Source organism: Gallinula chloropus (assembly GCF_964237585.1).
Source record: "Gallinula chloropus genome assembly, chromosome: 10".
NCBI classification, from domain to species: Eukaryota; Metazoa; Chordata; class Aves; order Gruiformes; family Rallidae; genus Gallinula; species Gallinula chloropus.
In genome coordinates, this window is record NC_140095.1 from 14310576 (window position 1) to 14328630 (window position 18055).

Here is an 18055-nt window from a genome sequence, read left to right on the forward strand (position 1 = left end):
ATAATGAGGTGTCTATTTTGTGGTCATAGAGTTAATGTCTTTGGTGCAGGTAGAATGATTTTCAAGTTATAGGGACCTCTCTGGAAGGAGACAAGAAGCAAAACTTTTTTAAATGGCTGGTTCTTATACATCCATTATGTATTAAGTGTGTGTAAAATGTTGATGCTCTGCAATCCCATACTATGCTTGAGAGATGACAAACCATTCCGTGGCCTGTTGGTCCTTTAGAATTACCCTGGACAGTGCATACCAGTTATTATAATGGGGGTTCAGACAACAGTTGAGGGCACATGTTCTTTGAACTGGTGATCCCACTGGGGTTGATAGGTAGATAATTAGTTATGTCTAACTTGACATCACTTTGGGGTTTATGTATTTCGTGATTTTGGCTTCAGTTCTGGTTACGTCTGATGAATATGGACAGATGCAAATGCTATTTGTAATGAAATATCTGAAATATTTTAGCTGATGTAGGGCTCAGAGAAAGCTTCCAATCTCCTTATTTCATTTCTTGTCTGTACTGAGAATATTCCATTACTGACCCAGATCCATTGTATTGACTGATTCCTGATGGTGAGATGCAGGGACTGTTGCTGCTTTGGAAGAGAATATATTCACATTTCTGGACAAAGCAGTGATGAAGCTGGTTAAAGGCAAATGTATTGAGGGTTGATGTTTCAGATCAGGTGAAGGGTTTGGATTTCAGGATATTCACTGAATGTTCTTTGTGCTTCAGTTCATCCAGAGGGAAAACTTAAGCAAAAAGTAGCAGTCACACTGAGAAACAGATGCCAGCTTTTGGAGCAGGGCAGGCAAAGGACAACAAATACAAATTGATGTGAGACAGACAGCATCTAATGAGTGATGGACAGTTGCTTTCAAGATGGTTGAGTGTGCAGCGTTTCTAAAGTAGTGCTTAGTCATGAGTGGTCTCTTCTCATTGCTGAGCAAAGTGAGCATTAGAGCTGCCATGTTCTGCCATGTTATAATATTCACCCATCTCAAACAGCAACCATGGGAAGCATTCAAAACCGGCGTGTTCACATCATTGCTGAATACGTAGCAACTTACGCTGTACAGTGAAGTGCTGTTTCATGGCACAAGAGCTAAGGGAAGGTCAGTAGCAAATTTGGGAGCCCTTTAGTTCATTCCTAGCCTGGCCCTCCACTTCCCTCTTACCTTAGTACTTACTGTCCGATCTGAAACCATGAGGACTGTCCACTGGAGTTGAGAGAGATACATCTGATTACAGGCACTAGGACAATCCTGGTAGGAACTGCAGAAGGAAAGGAGAGGGGTAAGATGTGTGGAGCCCACTGAGGTGTACAAAGAGATTGCATAATATAAGATTATACTGAAAACAACAGTGGTGAGATTCAGCTCACCTCATTTCAGGTATCTAATCATCTGTCCAGATTTAGGTTTTTACTTTAGGGTAAGATGAATCATAATCTAGAAACATCCCTTTCTGCTGACTATAGTCATTGTCTGGTGCAGATGAAGTTGTCTGAACTTTAACTATCTGTGCCTAGTGAGCTGGGTCTGGCCCCTGTGAGTGAGATTAAATTTGCCTGTGCAAATCCCAGTTTGAGCATTTGGATATTCCTTCCTCTTTCAGTGCAACCTGCCTCTGTAGCCATTTCAACACTCCCAGCAGACTAATTATTACAAAAATTCTCTGTCATTGCTTTGCAATGGTCCATAGCTTAACTAATTTAAAAATGCAAATGAATGCTAAATTGCAGTTGAATCTGAACCATCTCCTTCTCCCTCTCTCTTTTTTTCATTTTTTCCCCTCTGCTGGGAAAAGAAAGATACAGCAGACATTAAATGCTTGATGGTGAAAATCAATCCTTCAGATTTGAGGTAATTTTGAATTAGGTCGCAGTGCCAGGGAAAGTGACATCACCAGAGTTGTTCAATTGATCCATGATTTGAGGAGAAACAGCTTGGACTTGAATCCTCCCTTTGTCCTTACAGAGAGAAATAAATGCTGCAGTCTTCAGCTTTTTTCACTGGGAAACTTTCATACTCAAATGGTCTCAGATGTCAGGAAGAGGCATTCAGGAACAACATAAGCAAAAGTGTGAGCTAAAACATGTCCCCTTGTACCGCCACTGTCCTCACACATTAAACTTGAGCTCTGTTTCTCTATCACGTGTGCCCAGGTGGTTATGAAGAATCACATGAAAGGTTGTTACCTGTTTAGCATCTATAATTAGCTAACTAACACTCATTAAGCTGTTGGTACATTCAGATTCTGTAATGCCAGTCAAGATTGTCTCATCATGTCACACTGTCCATCTATCTTTACCTGGTGACATTAACTTTTCTCTGCGAAAAGTGACATTAACTTTTCTCTTCCTTTGAGGAAGAGGTTGTGCTATAGCTACATATTAGAGGGGCACATGAACAAGAACCATGACTGGTGGTCTTCAGCTGCAGGGTCACATTGATAGTAGCAATCACATTCATAAACTGTCTTGTTGCTTTCCTAATGCCAGCACTGCACTGGAACATTAATACTGAGATTGAATGCTCAGGAATGGGACTCTTGAGCATTTAGAGTGCCACTGATGGGGTCAAATTTAGGTATTGAGTCTGCTACTCTCTGTGGACAGTATATAGCCTAAGGGCCTGGTAATCCAAACTCTTTACCACCTTCTTGACTGTAGATTTCCTTGGAATGTAGCAGAGTTTGGTACCCAGAGGAGAATACCTGAAACGGGACTCCCTGTGCTTCAGGGTTTCGATAATAGACCTTGTTAGGGGTTTGACTTCAGCTCACCTATTGAGTGAGTATTGATGGTAAAGGACATCTTGCTGAGAGAAACATGGCAAATTACAAGAATGGTCCCAGAGGGCAGCTGTTGGCAGCTGTATACACAGGGCTTCATTGGTGTTCACAAAGAATTTTTCCTATTTTGCTAATTGATGCAGAGATAAAATTTCATGAGTGTTTGTTGACACTTGCACAGAGCAGACAGATTTCTAAATGGGTTTGGCATAGGTGATTGAAATTCAAAACCCAGCCCCCACTGTGCCCATCAGCCTTGTACAATACCAATGGTGTTTGCTGGGCTGATGTGTGATGGGAGGTAAACGTGGTTCTTTGGAGCTGTGTTGCCCTTGTTGCCCAAAAGCAGATGCTCACAGACACACACATCTCACCTTCCAGATCCCATACCAGCACAGTCTGTGTGGGAGGGACTGGTTTTCAATTAGGATTCACTCTATCATCACAATGATAGAGTCCCACTAATCCTTCTACAAAGGTGCGTGTGGATAGTCAAACTGTAATGCCTCAGACTCTGGGTAGTTTTGTTTATCATCAGCTTAGTGCCAGATCCCCTGGGACGTGTTCACTGGTTCAGGATGTGCAGTGTGCTTCCAGCCCTCACAGGGCAGGGATGGCTGCTCGCCGCTTAAGGCAGATGTAGCTGTTGTGTTGCTTAATGCTGCCTCTTAGTAGCTGCCTGGAGGAAGAGGAGCCATTGGCCTTCTCTTCCATGCAGAAAAGCATTAAGCATTTTGTTTTGGGTGCAAATGTGCTTGTGAGAGAGGACAGATAATTTTTTTGTGTGTACAAACTACATTCAAGGAGGGAGCAATGGGAAGTGGGACAGGAAAGAGTTCTTTTATTGCATTTGCCTTGAGGGAGGCTGCAGTTCTACCCCAGATTACCCCAGACTGTAGCTAGATGTCAGCTGTGCCAGCCAGAGGTTTGCTTGCTCCATGTTTCCTGGGCATGTGGCAGCCCTCACTCATAAAAACACTTGTCGAGTTGGGTTTTGTTTTAGTGATGCTCCATTTTCCCATGTTCTCAAGGGACAGGAGAAGTAATTAATTGTTGCAAAACCTGGATGTCTCTAGCAACAGGCTGGCAGTTTTGTAAATTAAGCAAGAACCCTTTTTGAGGTTTTTCTGTGTTTGCCTGTTAATGCCCTCAGGAGTTTTGTGGCAACTTGGGATCACCAGCACATAGTGAAGGCATGGCCTTGAGAATTTTCCTGGACATTACTCTGACCTCATGTCCAGATGGAAGATGCCAGAGGAGATGTTTTCCAGGCTGCAGGAGTCCTAATGGTCAGTCATGCTTGTTGTACTAGGGATTTGCATTATCAGCGATGCATTCGTAGGAGCCACATATGGCAGTCTTAATTTTACATGCATATGCAAGGTCAAAGCCTGACCTTGATGATACTGGTGTAAAACTGAGATTTAGTATTATATTCATTTCAAAGTAAGCTCTATGCTGTAGCAATGGGAACAGAACCTGACCAAAGATCCCATTCTAGATGAAGGGAGAAACTATACTCTTTGCAGAGGAAAGCCTTATATCCTACCACAATCCATCAGTGCATGGCCAGAGTGCTGCAGGTCTGTGTGTGTCTTCTCCATGTGTGCTTCTCTGCACTTATGAGAGGTGGTCTGTCTCCATGAGTCACAACAAGTTCTTGCTCTGTCTCTTCAGCCTAGGTAGATAGCTGTGCCTATAGCTGGGGGGGTGGGGGGTGGGGGGGGCTGTGTTTGGATCATAACAACCCATCAGCATGCACTGAATCCATCCCTCAAGCATAAAACCTTTTGTCCCTTATGCCTCAGAGTCTGTTTGGTGGAAAAAGACTGAAATTAAATCTCCTTTGTGGGCCTGTGTCAGAATCCCCTATACATGTGTTGGCATAAACACACATACATATATATGTGTATTCATGTGCTTCCATACTGTGGTGTTTTTCCTGTGAGTCAGTGCTGGTAGGTCCAAAAGCAGTATTGAAGATGAATTCAATTTAATTTTAGCTATAAAGAACATTGCAGTCACAAGAGGTTTGCCATCAGTGTTGGAGGACATTAAGTATTTGGGGTTTTTTTAGTTGCGAGATAATAATGTTCTGGTGTAAATGTTTTATAATTATCTCATGAATTATTCACAGTTAACTTGATAACCCGACATTTTATGGGATATGGTTTCCAGAGTGCAAGGAGGGAGGGAAAATTTAAAAATAAATAAATGGGAAGACAGAGCCCAGCTGCAACAATGAGAAAGCACTGATTTATTTTCTGTCTGCACTGAAGGGTGTTTTCATTCTTTTATTTACGTTTTTGTGGTGATGAGCCACAGAATGTAAGTGGATGAGGTTATTTTCTGTATATATAGAAGGAAAGGGAAACTGGGAAAGAAATCAAACTCCTTTCACTGTTTTTTAATTTGAAAGTGGTGCTTGAGTTATTTCACCTATTGCTCTGGAGCTCAGAGGTTCTATTATTGTTGATGCCATTTACATCTGCTGAAGCATTAGTGAAAACCAGTGTGGATATTTCTTTATGCATATTCTTGGGTCTTTTTGCTCCCTTTCCCTTTCCTTCCCCTTCCTCTCTCTTCTTTCATCCTTATTTATATTCCATTTGTTCATTAATTTTCCTTTTTTGTCAGTTCCTGTCTCTCCTCTCTGCACTTGGCTTTTTTTTCCCCCCTCACTTCTCACTGATTCGTTCTCCACTTCTCATCTTTCAATGTTTTCCTCTGTCTGCAGTTCCCTCTTTGTTCTCTCTGTTCCTAACAGGATTTTAATGCTATCTGCTGATGTCCTTGAGCCTTAACCCAAATCAGCTGAAGAAAGAAGCAGACCCAAAGAAGAGTTCCTGCAATTTAATGAAACATGGTGACAGCTTCTAGAGGAGTGTTGAAACTCACACCTGCACACCCAGTCTGAATGTCTATCTGGCCTTGAAAAATGAACTGAAAGGAAAGGCACAAAAATGAACTGGAAGGATCAGTGGCACAAAATACCCAGCAAGGGGCTGGAGAAGTCTCCCAACATGCCAGGTATCCATGAACCCAAATGGAGAAGAGAACATGGCACACAACACTTAATCCCAATTAGAGTAAAGGCTGCTCCTGTACTCAGAGAAACACCTGGCAACTAATACAGGACTGAGACCTCTGTTAAGTTGTCCAGGAATGATGTCTCCTCTGTGGAAGACAGAAGTTTGGGGCAAACTCCATCTTCTCTGAATGGACAGTGGGAAGGGAACAGTATAATGCTTGGGATTGCCTGAGCTAGCTGGCATCCATATGCTGAGCTGTGTTGAGGTTTATTGCACTGGAGTTTCCATAAAGAGTTCTCATCAATCAGGAATGGATGTACTTCATCAAAGAAAGACAGGGGGATCTGCAGAGCCTGATGGATATGCTTATACATTTCAAAGTGGCAATTTGGAGGGTAGCTGGAAAGACATGAGCCGTTGTAGAAAGATGAATTCATAGGCAGGACTTTTTAGAGTATGGATTTGAAAATGAAAGAGTGATTCCACCAACCTGCTTCATTCATTTATTTAAATTTATGCTTTAACATGAACAGGAGGAAAGCCAAGACTTGCACTGATTATGGCACTGATTATTTTTCTTCTTTTTCCCAGCCTTCTTTTATTTATTAAGCTGCTCTGGCTATACCTTTCCAAAGAGGTTTGGGGGTTTTCTGCGGGTTTTGGTGTGTGTGGTGTGTGTGTTTGCGCCTCACTGTTTTTTATAGCTTTATCACCCTTGGTACGGGAACTGCAGACAGCTTGATAAATGTTTGAAAAGCTGCTTCTTCCAGAATCAAATGAACAAAACCCTCTCAATATCCAGGAACCCTTTTGTTTTAGCATTTCTAAAGCAAGCAGTTTCCCTTAGAGCATCACTGAAGAGTGATGCACCAGGGCAGGTGGGGTATGGTAGAAGGAGAGAGTGGGAGACAGTCCTTGGAAGGCTGAGCAAATCTTGACTCCAAAATGTCTTGGGATGATCACTGGAGTAAATAAACCAAGACGTATGAACTTTGGTCCTGCTTACAGAGACTAGCAGCTGTCCCACTTCCATAAAGCTATTTTTTAGCTAGATACTTTCTAAACTCTCCCTTGCATTCCAAACCTTCCTTAAATATGAACAGCTAAATATATCCCTGTTTCAAACCTTTTGTCTTCAGCATGCTTACTAAGGTCCACAGTTGGTGCAGCCTGGCAGTAAACCAGGGCTTTAGCTACTGTGATTTATTGATAGAGTAAGTGGCTCATTCCCATCTGTGAAGGTACAAAGTGTTCATAAGAAAATAAATACCCCATAAGAAAGTCATAATGGATGCAAAGCTCCCAAAAAGACAGGTGAAGGCATGTTACATTTCCTGCACAGATGTTGCAGCAAAGGATGATGGAAACAGAAAAATCCCTTTAAAACAAAAAGAGGATTGAAAATATTTGACTTGTGAGAGGAAGGACCAAAGCTCTTGTGGTGGATCCTGGGGACAAAATGAGAGAGGCTTGTGTTCCTTTCCTTGCTAACCTTGTTTTGCTTCTACATGCAAAACTGATTAATATGCAATGCGAAGGATGCTAATTTCCCCTTAACTAAGCTCACTGGTATGTAATTTCCCAATATGGATCATACTGGAACAGTGCATCCTACTCTCCTAATGCAGTTTCCAGTATACAGCATGACAGCAGTACACAAGGGCGGCTGCAGGATGCTGGATGGGCTCTGCCAAAGTCATCAGTTGTCTTGTTCCTGCCCATTGCTTGCCTGGTTTCTGACTGTGCCATCAGTGGGCTACCAAGGTCCTGGGCTGATTTGGTGATTAGGGTCACGTCTTCCAAGTAATGTTTCCAGTGTTGTGGCCGTGCTGTGGGTTTGTTTTCAAAACTACAGAGAGCTGATATCACTGAGGGATTGCAGTAACCCCATGTCGTTCCTTTTTCTCTAGCTGCTCCAGTCCCTCTTAAAGAACTGTCCAGCTTCAGAAGGTACATTGGTGTTCCTCAAGGCAGGAGGTGAGTGTGAGTGGAGAAGGACAGAGAGATGGACACTACCTTTCTCTTGCTGGAGAGATGTGGTGTGCACAAGGCCATGCAGCCAGGAATACTAATGGGAATAAGAGGTAAGAGGTCGGAAGGTACCTCGACCCTTGTGATTTTCTGGTTGTTTAGAATGCGTAATTGCAGTTTGTTTAACACCAAAGGATAACTGATTATTCACAGGAAAGAAGCCAGTGGTGGGGATCAATATTTCTATTGCAGTGCTAGAAAAACAGCAGAAAAGGAATGGCTCTTTATCTGTTACAGCAAAGCAGAAGAAATATATGCTTAAGGCTTCTTGTAGAGGGGGCAAACAGAGGGTTTGTTCAGCGCTGACTGTCATGTCAGTCTTGAGCTTCAGTGAACGTGTGTGGATGATGTGTATCCTGCACTTCGGATGTGGCCTGACTGGAGGCAGGACAGAGGGCAGCTCTGCCATCCTTGATCTAGAGAGAAAAATTAAGTCACCATGAAGGTGAAATAAGGAAAATCGGGGCCACAGGCTGATGTGTGGAATAGGAACCTGAGGAGATCACAGGTCAGTACTTTATTCTCCATGTAGGCCATACTGATGCATATTTTTAATAAAGACAGAATAATTACCAAAGAGCTGATTAACACTTGGTAGAGCCAGAGCTGAGTTTGCACTGGCAAGTTAAGGCTCCTGTAGTAAACTCATAGATTTATAGATTTTTTTTTTGGGGGGGGGGGGGGGGAGGGGGGAATCTATTTTATCAGAACATTCAGCTGAAGGGTTTTGTTTCCCATCGAATATTTGTTGAGCCTTTCTTGGAGAATCTCAAAGAAGGAGTAGGAGGAAGTGACTCTATGAATGGGATTCAGTGTAGAAAGTTAATTATAGGCACTGGCAAGAAATATGGCTCTGCACATGTTGTCTCAGACCTGAGGAGCATCCTGAGTTTCTGTGAGCCTGCACCCTGCTGATGAGCAGCACATCAGCCCTCTTACTGAGCTTATCCAGCAGCAGCAACTTTTGAGCAGGGAAAAAAGAAAGAAATGAAAACATGAAGAACCTCTAGATCCAAAATTCGACACCGAGGGAGCTGGAAAAGGTTCTATCTGGGGATGTCTTGTACACGACACCTGGGTGCTCAGGATCCCAAGCGCAGGGGCATCCCAGTGCCTCACTCCCCACGCGGGTTTTCATGGCACAAGACTGACCTCCAGTGGGCACTGACTGGTGTCGTCGGCCTGCCTGAAAACCTGGGATAATCTCTGCAAATGCTCTTTATAGTCCACATGTGCAGATATCAGGGCAGATAGTTGTTCCTCGCCTTCTTCAGGCACTTCTGGACTAAACCAGACATTAGGAACCATCTCCCGCTGAGCTGATAAATGCAGCAGGGCTCCACTGAGTTAGTTAATTCTGAAAATGTCCTTGTGAAGTAGGGAGGAGGTATCTTGTCTATGACCTCTACCTACAGAGCAAAGTGACAAGCAAGACAGGGTCAACAGAAAGGGATGACCCTAAGCTTTTGGGACAGAATGAGTCTCATTCTGACTGAGGCTCTATCCCTCAGAAGTCCAGGGCTAAGGACAAGGACCTGCTGCAGTCCATGTTGTGTGGTCTCCTGGCAGCTGAGTCATTCCCACTAACAGTATGTGTCAGCCATCAGAGAGCCAGGAAGGCTTGTCCTCTACCTGCACCACCTCCAGTGTCCAAGTTACTTAAGTATGTATGCATGATTTGTAACTCAACCTTTGCATGATGAGAGTGGGGAAAAACACATCCCAATTTAACCAGTGGTTCCACTTTACAGGGCAGCAAACAGCTGGGAGGAGCACTCGTATGACTGAGGAACCATCTGAATAAAGAATCACCCAGGCTTTCCTTCCTGTCCAGAAACCACAGGTGTCTCCTCCTAATAGTGGAATAGTCTCCTCCTCTTATTCCTCTCACAACTGCCACAGGACTATTCCTGCCTTTTATATTGCTGGTTGAGTTTAGTTCCCTTTCCCCTCTGTTTTCAGTAGCTCCTATGCCCTCAACACAATTCTGTTGGTGGCTCATTGTCTGAATACAGATCTCTCCTCATTCTTCTCAGAGCAGCATCCCTCCTGCCAGTGAGGAATCATTGACACCATGACAAGACGTTGGAAGAGGAGTCCTGGCTGGGTAATAGCTACTTGACCTTCATCGAAAGGAAGAAGATGTTTCCTCTGCCAGCAGAGAACTTTTGTGAACAGTAGGCTACAGCAGTGCAACCTTATCTGTAAGAAGGTGAGAAACCCATCAACTGCTAGGTGTAGATCCTGTTCCTGATTTCCAAAGGAGACCTGTTATCACAGGCTGAGGAGAAAATGAAGCTGCCCTGGATCTAGTCCAGTTAGTGCGTTTTATTTCAGAGGGGATTTTCAAGGACGACTTTTGGGCAACCAGAGCTGCATTAAGCAAGAGAGATCTTATGCCTACCAAATGTGTAAGTAATAGGTGATCACCTTGTGCTGAGTACATCCGATGTTCGGTTTGATATGATTCAGGTTTAGCTCAGATTTGCACCCAGGGCAGATCCCAACACCCATGAACATTGAACCGAGGCACTTTCCACCTGTATATGGCAGGAGGAGGTGGAAATATCACAGTGCCCTTGGTATCTGCATGAGAAGCATTCACCTCACAGTTTACACAGGTGTCTGATGGGCAGCTCAATGAACTTGGGAAGGCTGAAAAATGGGTAGAGGAAATGCCTTATCTAAAAGCAGCTCAGAGAAAAGGCAAGAATTATGAGCAACTGGGAGAGGTCTCTGGAGGGAGCAAGACAGACACATCTGAGCTGTCTTTCCCAGAGCCTGCCTAGCGTAGGCCAAGGTCCTCATTTGCTATTGACTGGAGGGATGTTTTACAAGTGCCCCTTCTGGTTTAGAGAGATATGAAATCTGCCTGTAATTAAGTTAATTTGGAGTTGAACATGGACAGAGATAATGAGCTGGCAATAACAAAAGAAGAGTAAGAAAGAAGGGGTTGCTAAGAAACAGATCTCTTCCACTAAATTCCCTCTTCTTCCTCCCCCCCCCCCATATCACATAAACCATTTTTATGAGCTTCATGGCTGAGTGATGGGGCAGACAGAGTGCAGGCATGGAAATGATTGCTGTATCAAGAGCTCAGAAGAATGAAGTAGATAAAAGGAGGGGTATGACTGGGAGATTTGAGAAAGGCAAAAGGAGGAGGAAAATTATTTTTCAGGTGGCAGCTCTGGTTAGTAGAGCTTAGTGGCAGAGCAGTGGCTTTGGGATCAGCAGAGTGGTGTCCTGTGCCTGACTTGCCTCCTGGTTTGAGGGAACCCCTCCAAAGCCCAGAGCCTCCATTGTGAAGTGTTCTGAGTCATGCAAGTAAGGACTGGATACCACCATATCTTGCTCATCAAGGATCAGCAAATAGCCCCTCTTGAAGCACAAGTCTTTGGCCTTTTCCAGTATTTGACCCTGGTGAGAATTCCCACTGGAATCAAGCACCAGCGTGGACTTAAGACTGTTTCTCCTTGTCTTTTAGAAATGATATAAAATATAGCATGTTCCAGCCAAAAGGAGGTTGGAATAAGAGGTCTGCAGAAAGGACCAGAATACTTAACAGTCAGCAAAGCGTAAGTAAATAGACAAGTTATGATCAATGAGTTTGTTTGAATTTGATAGAGCTTTCCTGCAAACATTGGGGAATGAAGGGGGGGGGAGATGTGTGTGTGTGAAACATTCCCTGCCAGTGTGAGCTGTAATAAAGGACCTGCTGTTTTCTGATTCTCGCTCTCTGTGAAAATTGAAAAGGTTAGCCAGGTAATTGAAATCGGGACTGGAATACAAATACAGTGTGAAAACCCTACAGCTGGCAAATAAAGTTGCAAGGAAAAGACTCAATCCTCAGTGGAATTCCTTAGCGGTGAACAGGCAGGAGTGGGTGGGGGGAAAGGATGATTCTTCAGTATGCTTGTTCCTCATGGGAGGGGAGATAGGGGGAGAAGTGAGACCTGAAGCGGCCAGATTGATGCTAACACCCCTATGAATGCTCCTTGCTGCTAATGCATGAGACACTGTGAAGAAGTGGAGTGTGCTGTGGCTGGGCTGTGTATGGCAGTTGTTGCTACCTCTTGGAGTGATGTGGTAGCTTTACTGGGAATTGGTAAGCTGCTGTGTCAGACCCAACCAAGGGACTATTTCTTGTTATATAAAGAGAGAGAACGAGCTCTATGCGACTCACCCCTCCTCTTGGGGCAGAGAGACATAAGCAAACTAGATGCTACTGAGCCAATGTCAACTGCCTCTTCATCTCTGCTGTATGCAGGGGCACAAACTGATTTGCATGACTTTAGGCTAAGAGCATGGAGATGAATGTTTCCTGAGAAGCAGCTGAGGAATGGTTCTTTGTTACCCCACTGTGTACTGTGCCTAAGTCCCAGTTGGAAGGTCCTGTCATCGCAACTGTAATGTAAATTTATACATATTCCTGTGCCTGTGTTCTGTCTGGTTTTCTGCAGGAGCAGGTAACTTGAGCTGGGAGGAAACACTGGAGCAGCGCTTGGGGGAACCTGAGGTTTGTGGCATTAGCCAAGTTTATTCCCATTCCAAAAAAAATCCTCTGCATGTCATATTTCCCCAGCACCAAGCCACCTAACAGAAACTCTGCTCTGTATGTGGTTAAATAAACAAAAACTCTACCACCATAATCCTGTGTTGGTGTTTTATTTCCTTCCTCACAAAAAAAAAGGCTGCTGGGGAGTTGTTCTATTTCCCAAAACTGTGATGCTCATAGGGTTTTTTTTTTGCTGCAGTTGCTCAGTGCTGCCCAACCCACCTGCACTGCAGTCAACAGCAGCATGAAAAAACCTTCCCCTTGGAAGCCTTTCCATTGAGTTTAGGAGCCTTTTAGAACATCCTGTGACAGGTCAGATATTTTTCCTGCCCTCACCAGCTCTTGTAGAAGCAAGGGAAGGAAAACTGCAAGCTTGGAAGTAAATGCTGCAAACTCTGCAAGTGGTAGAGCTTTTTTTTTTCCTGATTTCCCCAGCTTGTGAGAGCATGGTCCAGGTGTCCCAGAGGCACCAGCCCCAGATCAATGAAAAAAATGGTAGGTGAACCAATGAAGATGCTGTTCTCCCAGTGTTCTGCAGTGAGTTAATTGTTAGCCATTTGTTTTGCTTGTCTGGAGCATGATTTTCCTAGTGAGTCATTTCTAAAGGGGGGGGTCTCTTGGGTTCTAAAGAAATGAAACAAGTTGAAAGGGACTGACAAACATACCTGCTCTGCAACTAAGAACAAACAGCATTTCAAGGTGACCTGTACCTAGCTGCCTATCTTTGTTTTTCAACAGTAGATGAGATGCATAAAAACTACCTGTAAAACACCTAAGGTAGATGACTGAAATAGGTCAGATAAATTTATTTTAACACAGCTATTTTTCTCTCCTTTGACTGTAAAAAGAATCCAGATTTCCTCTCATGAAGATCTTCATGTTGTAGAGATCTGAGTCTAAGGGTCTTTTGCAAAACCCACTGACAGCCAAAAAAGCCCTAACAAAAGTCTGTTCTTCTGGGAAGGAATGTTGATGCATTTCACAACACAGTGTAAGCTGAGGATGCTTAAAAGAAGTTATTTAGGCTTTTGCAATAAAGACTTCGGTATTTCATTCATGAATTAGCGATCCTAGTGGGAAGCAAATTATTCCAACAGCTCCCCTACTCCTCAAATTAATCCTTCCTTAAAAATGAAGTGGATTTAAGATTATTTGCCTTAAAAACCACAGCTGCAACTTTCCACAGTTTCACAAAGTCTAGACAGCAAGAGAAAGTCTTCCACTTCTGGTGGCAAATGAGCTTAACCTTCTGCCTCTGTGCCTGGGGTATGACCAAAGCAGGTTGTTGACAGGCCAGAATGTGAAATGGAAAGAGATGTGGAAGAAAATAAGAAACTCCTGACTTTCCAGGTAAGGTTCTGACATCATGCTCCATGCTTATTTTACACAGGGCAAATTCATTGTTTCAAGTCAGGGAAGCCAGTCCTGAATCGAGCACAAGTTGGTCACTGTCTCCTGGTACATGAGCCCTTATGGCTTCTGACCTACTCTACCAACCTTTTTTTTCAGCCCTGTTTATTTTCCTGGGCAGAGAAATCTGCAAGGCCCAAATTGGACAATTATCTGCAGAGTTTCTTTTGAGCTCTTTTATCCCCCAATTCACTCTGAAGGACATTTGGTATCATTGCATGAATGAGGATCAAATTCTAAAACCAACTTCTAATCCTTGCAAGAGTTCCCGGTGGGTTTTTTTTCCTTTCCTTTTATTCCTACTCAGTTCATCATAGAAATAAAAAGTCCAGATTATTATTCTGTTTTCATTACTGTATTTTTCCTTACTTTAATATCTATTTGATATGGAAATGCTGCTTCTCAGCAATTTGCTATAGATTTGCTAGTTTGTGGAGCAAGAAACCTCAGTGGGGAAAAAAACCCCCTAGCAAGTGTCATAATGAACAGCGAAGAAAATGAGGCAAACAACTGTAGAAAAAGAGGGAGGGAGAACAGCCCTGCCTGGTACATAGTCTGGGAAAGAAACACTTTTTGCTTTGGGACCTTCTTCTGCTTATGACAACCATGCTGCTGAGTTTTTAACCTTCTGCCCTGAAACAACAGTGGTGCAGAGCACTTAGATGCAACACACCACGCTGGGATTAGTGCTGCATTTGCATATGCATATACATGAGCTGAAATAAATGGCTTGGGTTTTTTTTTCTATTTAACTACTATGATTTGTAGTAACTCCTTAAAGTCCCACACTTGGTGCTGGCTGAACATCCCAGGGATCTCCATCTTCTGCCCCTCATGTGCAATTAGAGGGAGAAACAAGAAGTGCAAAGCTTGGGAGGATGGACCAGACATAGGAAGAGAGACTCTGGTATATTTATTGTCATGTTACACACAAATACATATAGCCAGCTGAAAGATAAGATTTATTTTACTGATAAGCCATGGTTTAAACACTTGAAAACACAGTAGAGTCCAAAACCTCTTCACATAAACTTAACAGAATTTTCCATTTGCTGTCATTCTGTTTTTTCCCAGCGCAGAACCTGGCATTAGATCTGAGCATCACCCATCACCGATGCAAGCAATTCTTCTCTCCTTCAAGTGCCTCTTTGCAACACATTCCAAACTCTCCATCTTTTGTTCGCAGCTCTGGAGTGTTGGCCCTGCACTCCACACTTTCTGCTCCCAGACTTGCATGTTTCCCAGAGGGAAAGAGAAACAGAGAAATAAATCAATAGACAGTTCTGCCTCGGAAGTCATGCTTGATTTCAAATAAATATAGTTTTTATCACACTAGACCACTTTGGGGAGAAGTGAGTTGTTCTCTGTTTTCTTGCAACAGGAGTTTTTCTCAGCCGGTTGCCAACATTTCTCAGCACTGGGCTATGAAAGCTGCTAAATGGATAAGGGAAGAAATACCATCAGCTTTCATGACATCTCTATCCATCTTCCCAGCATTTTCACGTTGGGATGCAGCTTCTGATCGCCAGCCAGGTAAATATCAGTGCAGCATTGATAAGTAACTCAAGTGCTGACCTTTTGGAAGAAAAACCTTCAGGGGCTTCCTAAGAGACTCACCCGCAGGAGCCAGAGGGTGCTGGGCTGTGCTGACATGGGGAGCGTGACTCAGAGTGCTCGACATCAAGTCAGCCCATGCGTTTTTTTCACTACATTTTTTTTCAATATTAGCAGGATTTAGAAGAATTTAGAAGAATCTAGAAGAATTTTGACATGTCTCCCCCAGTAATGCTTTCACAGAAGGTTTGGCTAGTGTCATGCAAGACTGGTTTTGGCTTTCCTTTTTACATATAGCCAAAAGAAGCTGGTAATTTTTGGTTGCAAGTGTCATTTCTTTTGGTTGATGTCAAATTAAATGTGCTTAAACCTGCTTTTAGGATAAAAGAAGTTGGTTCAGAACAGGTGAGTTCTTGGTCATTTGCTCCTCACTATTTCTCTTCTAAAATTTCCCTATCCAGATACACTTTTCTTCCCCCACCACTTCCCTTCCTCACAAAGCCCCTTGTCTTCCCTGGGAACAAAAATTTCAGCACTTCAGTTAAGATCATATAAAATCTTCACCCTGCAGCTTCCCACCCCAGCCTTGACAGCGGGTCTGCGTGCTCAACTGCGAGTCAGGGGTGCATTTACCAACCCCAGGCTTTGCAGCCAAAGTTGCCTCCATGAAGAAAGGCATCCGTCACTCATGGATGGCTCTCTGTGCACCAACACGAGATGATGTCTGGTCCTAAATGCATAAGATTTGTTCAGAGAGCCACAAAATCTTGCAGAGGAATTTCTGCATCATATAGTGGATGTGTGAGTATGTCAGACTATATTGTCCCCTCACTGCTTTGGCTAGGACGGTGGAGGAGATGCACTTTGAGTGGTACCCAACTGGGATAAGGAGGATAAACCCCAGGGTCAATTCGGGAGTTGCACAAGGGAGGCACATGGTGAAGGAGGAACTCCAGCACAGCCTCTGCCTAGGCAATCCTCAGCTCTGGGTGGGAGCATAGACCTCCCTGCCCTCAAAGACCGGAGCAGCTTGCAGCACAAACACCATGGCAGGTTCAGAGGGTAAATGCACAGTAATGTCTGGTGGAGGGAAAAACACAAAACTGGTCGGAAATGTAAATGTCACAGACAGAACTCAAGTGTCCACTTGGTGGTGGCAAAGTATTTCAGCTGTGTCTTCAGAGAGCAGGAATTGCCTTTTCTCTCCAGGGCCTTGGGTGTATCTGTGACCCCCTCCCATGGCTTGTTTCTCAAGATTGCAGCTGCTAAAATGACAGAAAACATGGGCTAAAGTTCTCCTTGCGCTGCAGGAAGAGGCGACTCGCCAGCTGCCATGAGCCCCCACAGTGAGAGACAAAACAGAAGACTCTGGAACAGACAAGGTAAGAGCTGGTTGTAGCAGGAGTATAACCACTTCCTCCTATGGTGGGAAATGTCCTCTGGGTTTCCAGTGACCAGGCTGGAGTAAGCCTTTATGTAAATCGTGTATCATCCTTCAGGAACTAATTCATTAATGGTAAATCTATCTACTCTGACTATGTAAGTCCCAGCCCCTTGATGACACACGGGAGTGATATTCTGTGGCAGTGCATGCCAAGCCTGAGCCCAGAGCGGTGGCCAAACCCAGCACTGTGTCATTATGCATGAGGGAGGCATTTCTCTGACATGCCACAAGCAGGCTTTGAAACTTGGGAGAGAGAGAGGTTTATACAATTCCCTGCCATGTAATGGATTCACCTCTCTCCCTCTTCACAAAAGGGTCCTGACCTCTCGCAGTTGTGGAGCTCAGGAACTCAGTGGAGCTCAGAAATTCAGCTTGAATTAAGTATGCTCCCTTCAGGACATTTGCACGACTGGGGTGCAAGAGTTTCCCAGACCTTATATTGTGTTTTGTGGCAAAAAAACCAATCTTAATTCAGGAGATGTGAATCACTGCAAAACTCTCCTTTTTATCGCCTGCGTATCGGCTTCTCTGATCCTGCAGGTATGTCACAATCCCATTGTGGTTTCCAGCCTGTTTCCTGGTTGCCCCTAAACCCATGTAGATCTCTGACCTCTGCATTCCAGCTGCTATGGGCAGGTGTGAAGTCGGGTGAAGCAGGACCACAGGGCTTCACTGGCAGAGATGGCACATACGTGTCTGATGTTCAAGCAATGAATCACAGAATGAATCACAGAATCACAAAATGATAGGGGTTGGAAGGGACCTCTTGAGATCATCTAGTCCAACCCCCCTGTCAGAGCAGGAACCCCCTGAAAAGATTCTGTTGCAAACTTCAGGATGTAGGTCACAGCAGGGACCTATCACAGTCCATCTGTATGTGATCAGACTCAGCTCAGGCAGCTGGGCAAAAATAAAACCATAGAATGCCCAGGATAAGCCTGCAAAGGCAGCAGAGCTTTCGCATTCCCTGGGCAGATATCCCACACTAGCTGCGTTTTGGGCAGAGGAGTCATGCCAGGAACATCCTCAGCCCCCAGTGATGGCTATTTCCCAGGCCAAGCAGATGGATTTGTGGGATGCATGTGTCATTTCAGAGCTGTGTACATATCGTTAGACATAGTATGAGGAGCTGTCAGTGACTGAGACTTGCTAAAAATAACCCACTGCCCAGTAGGGTTTTTTGACAAAGTGATTCAAGGCATTAATCAGCATCAATCAGCATCCTCATGGAA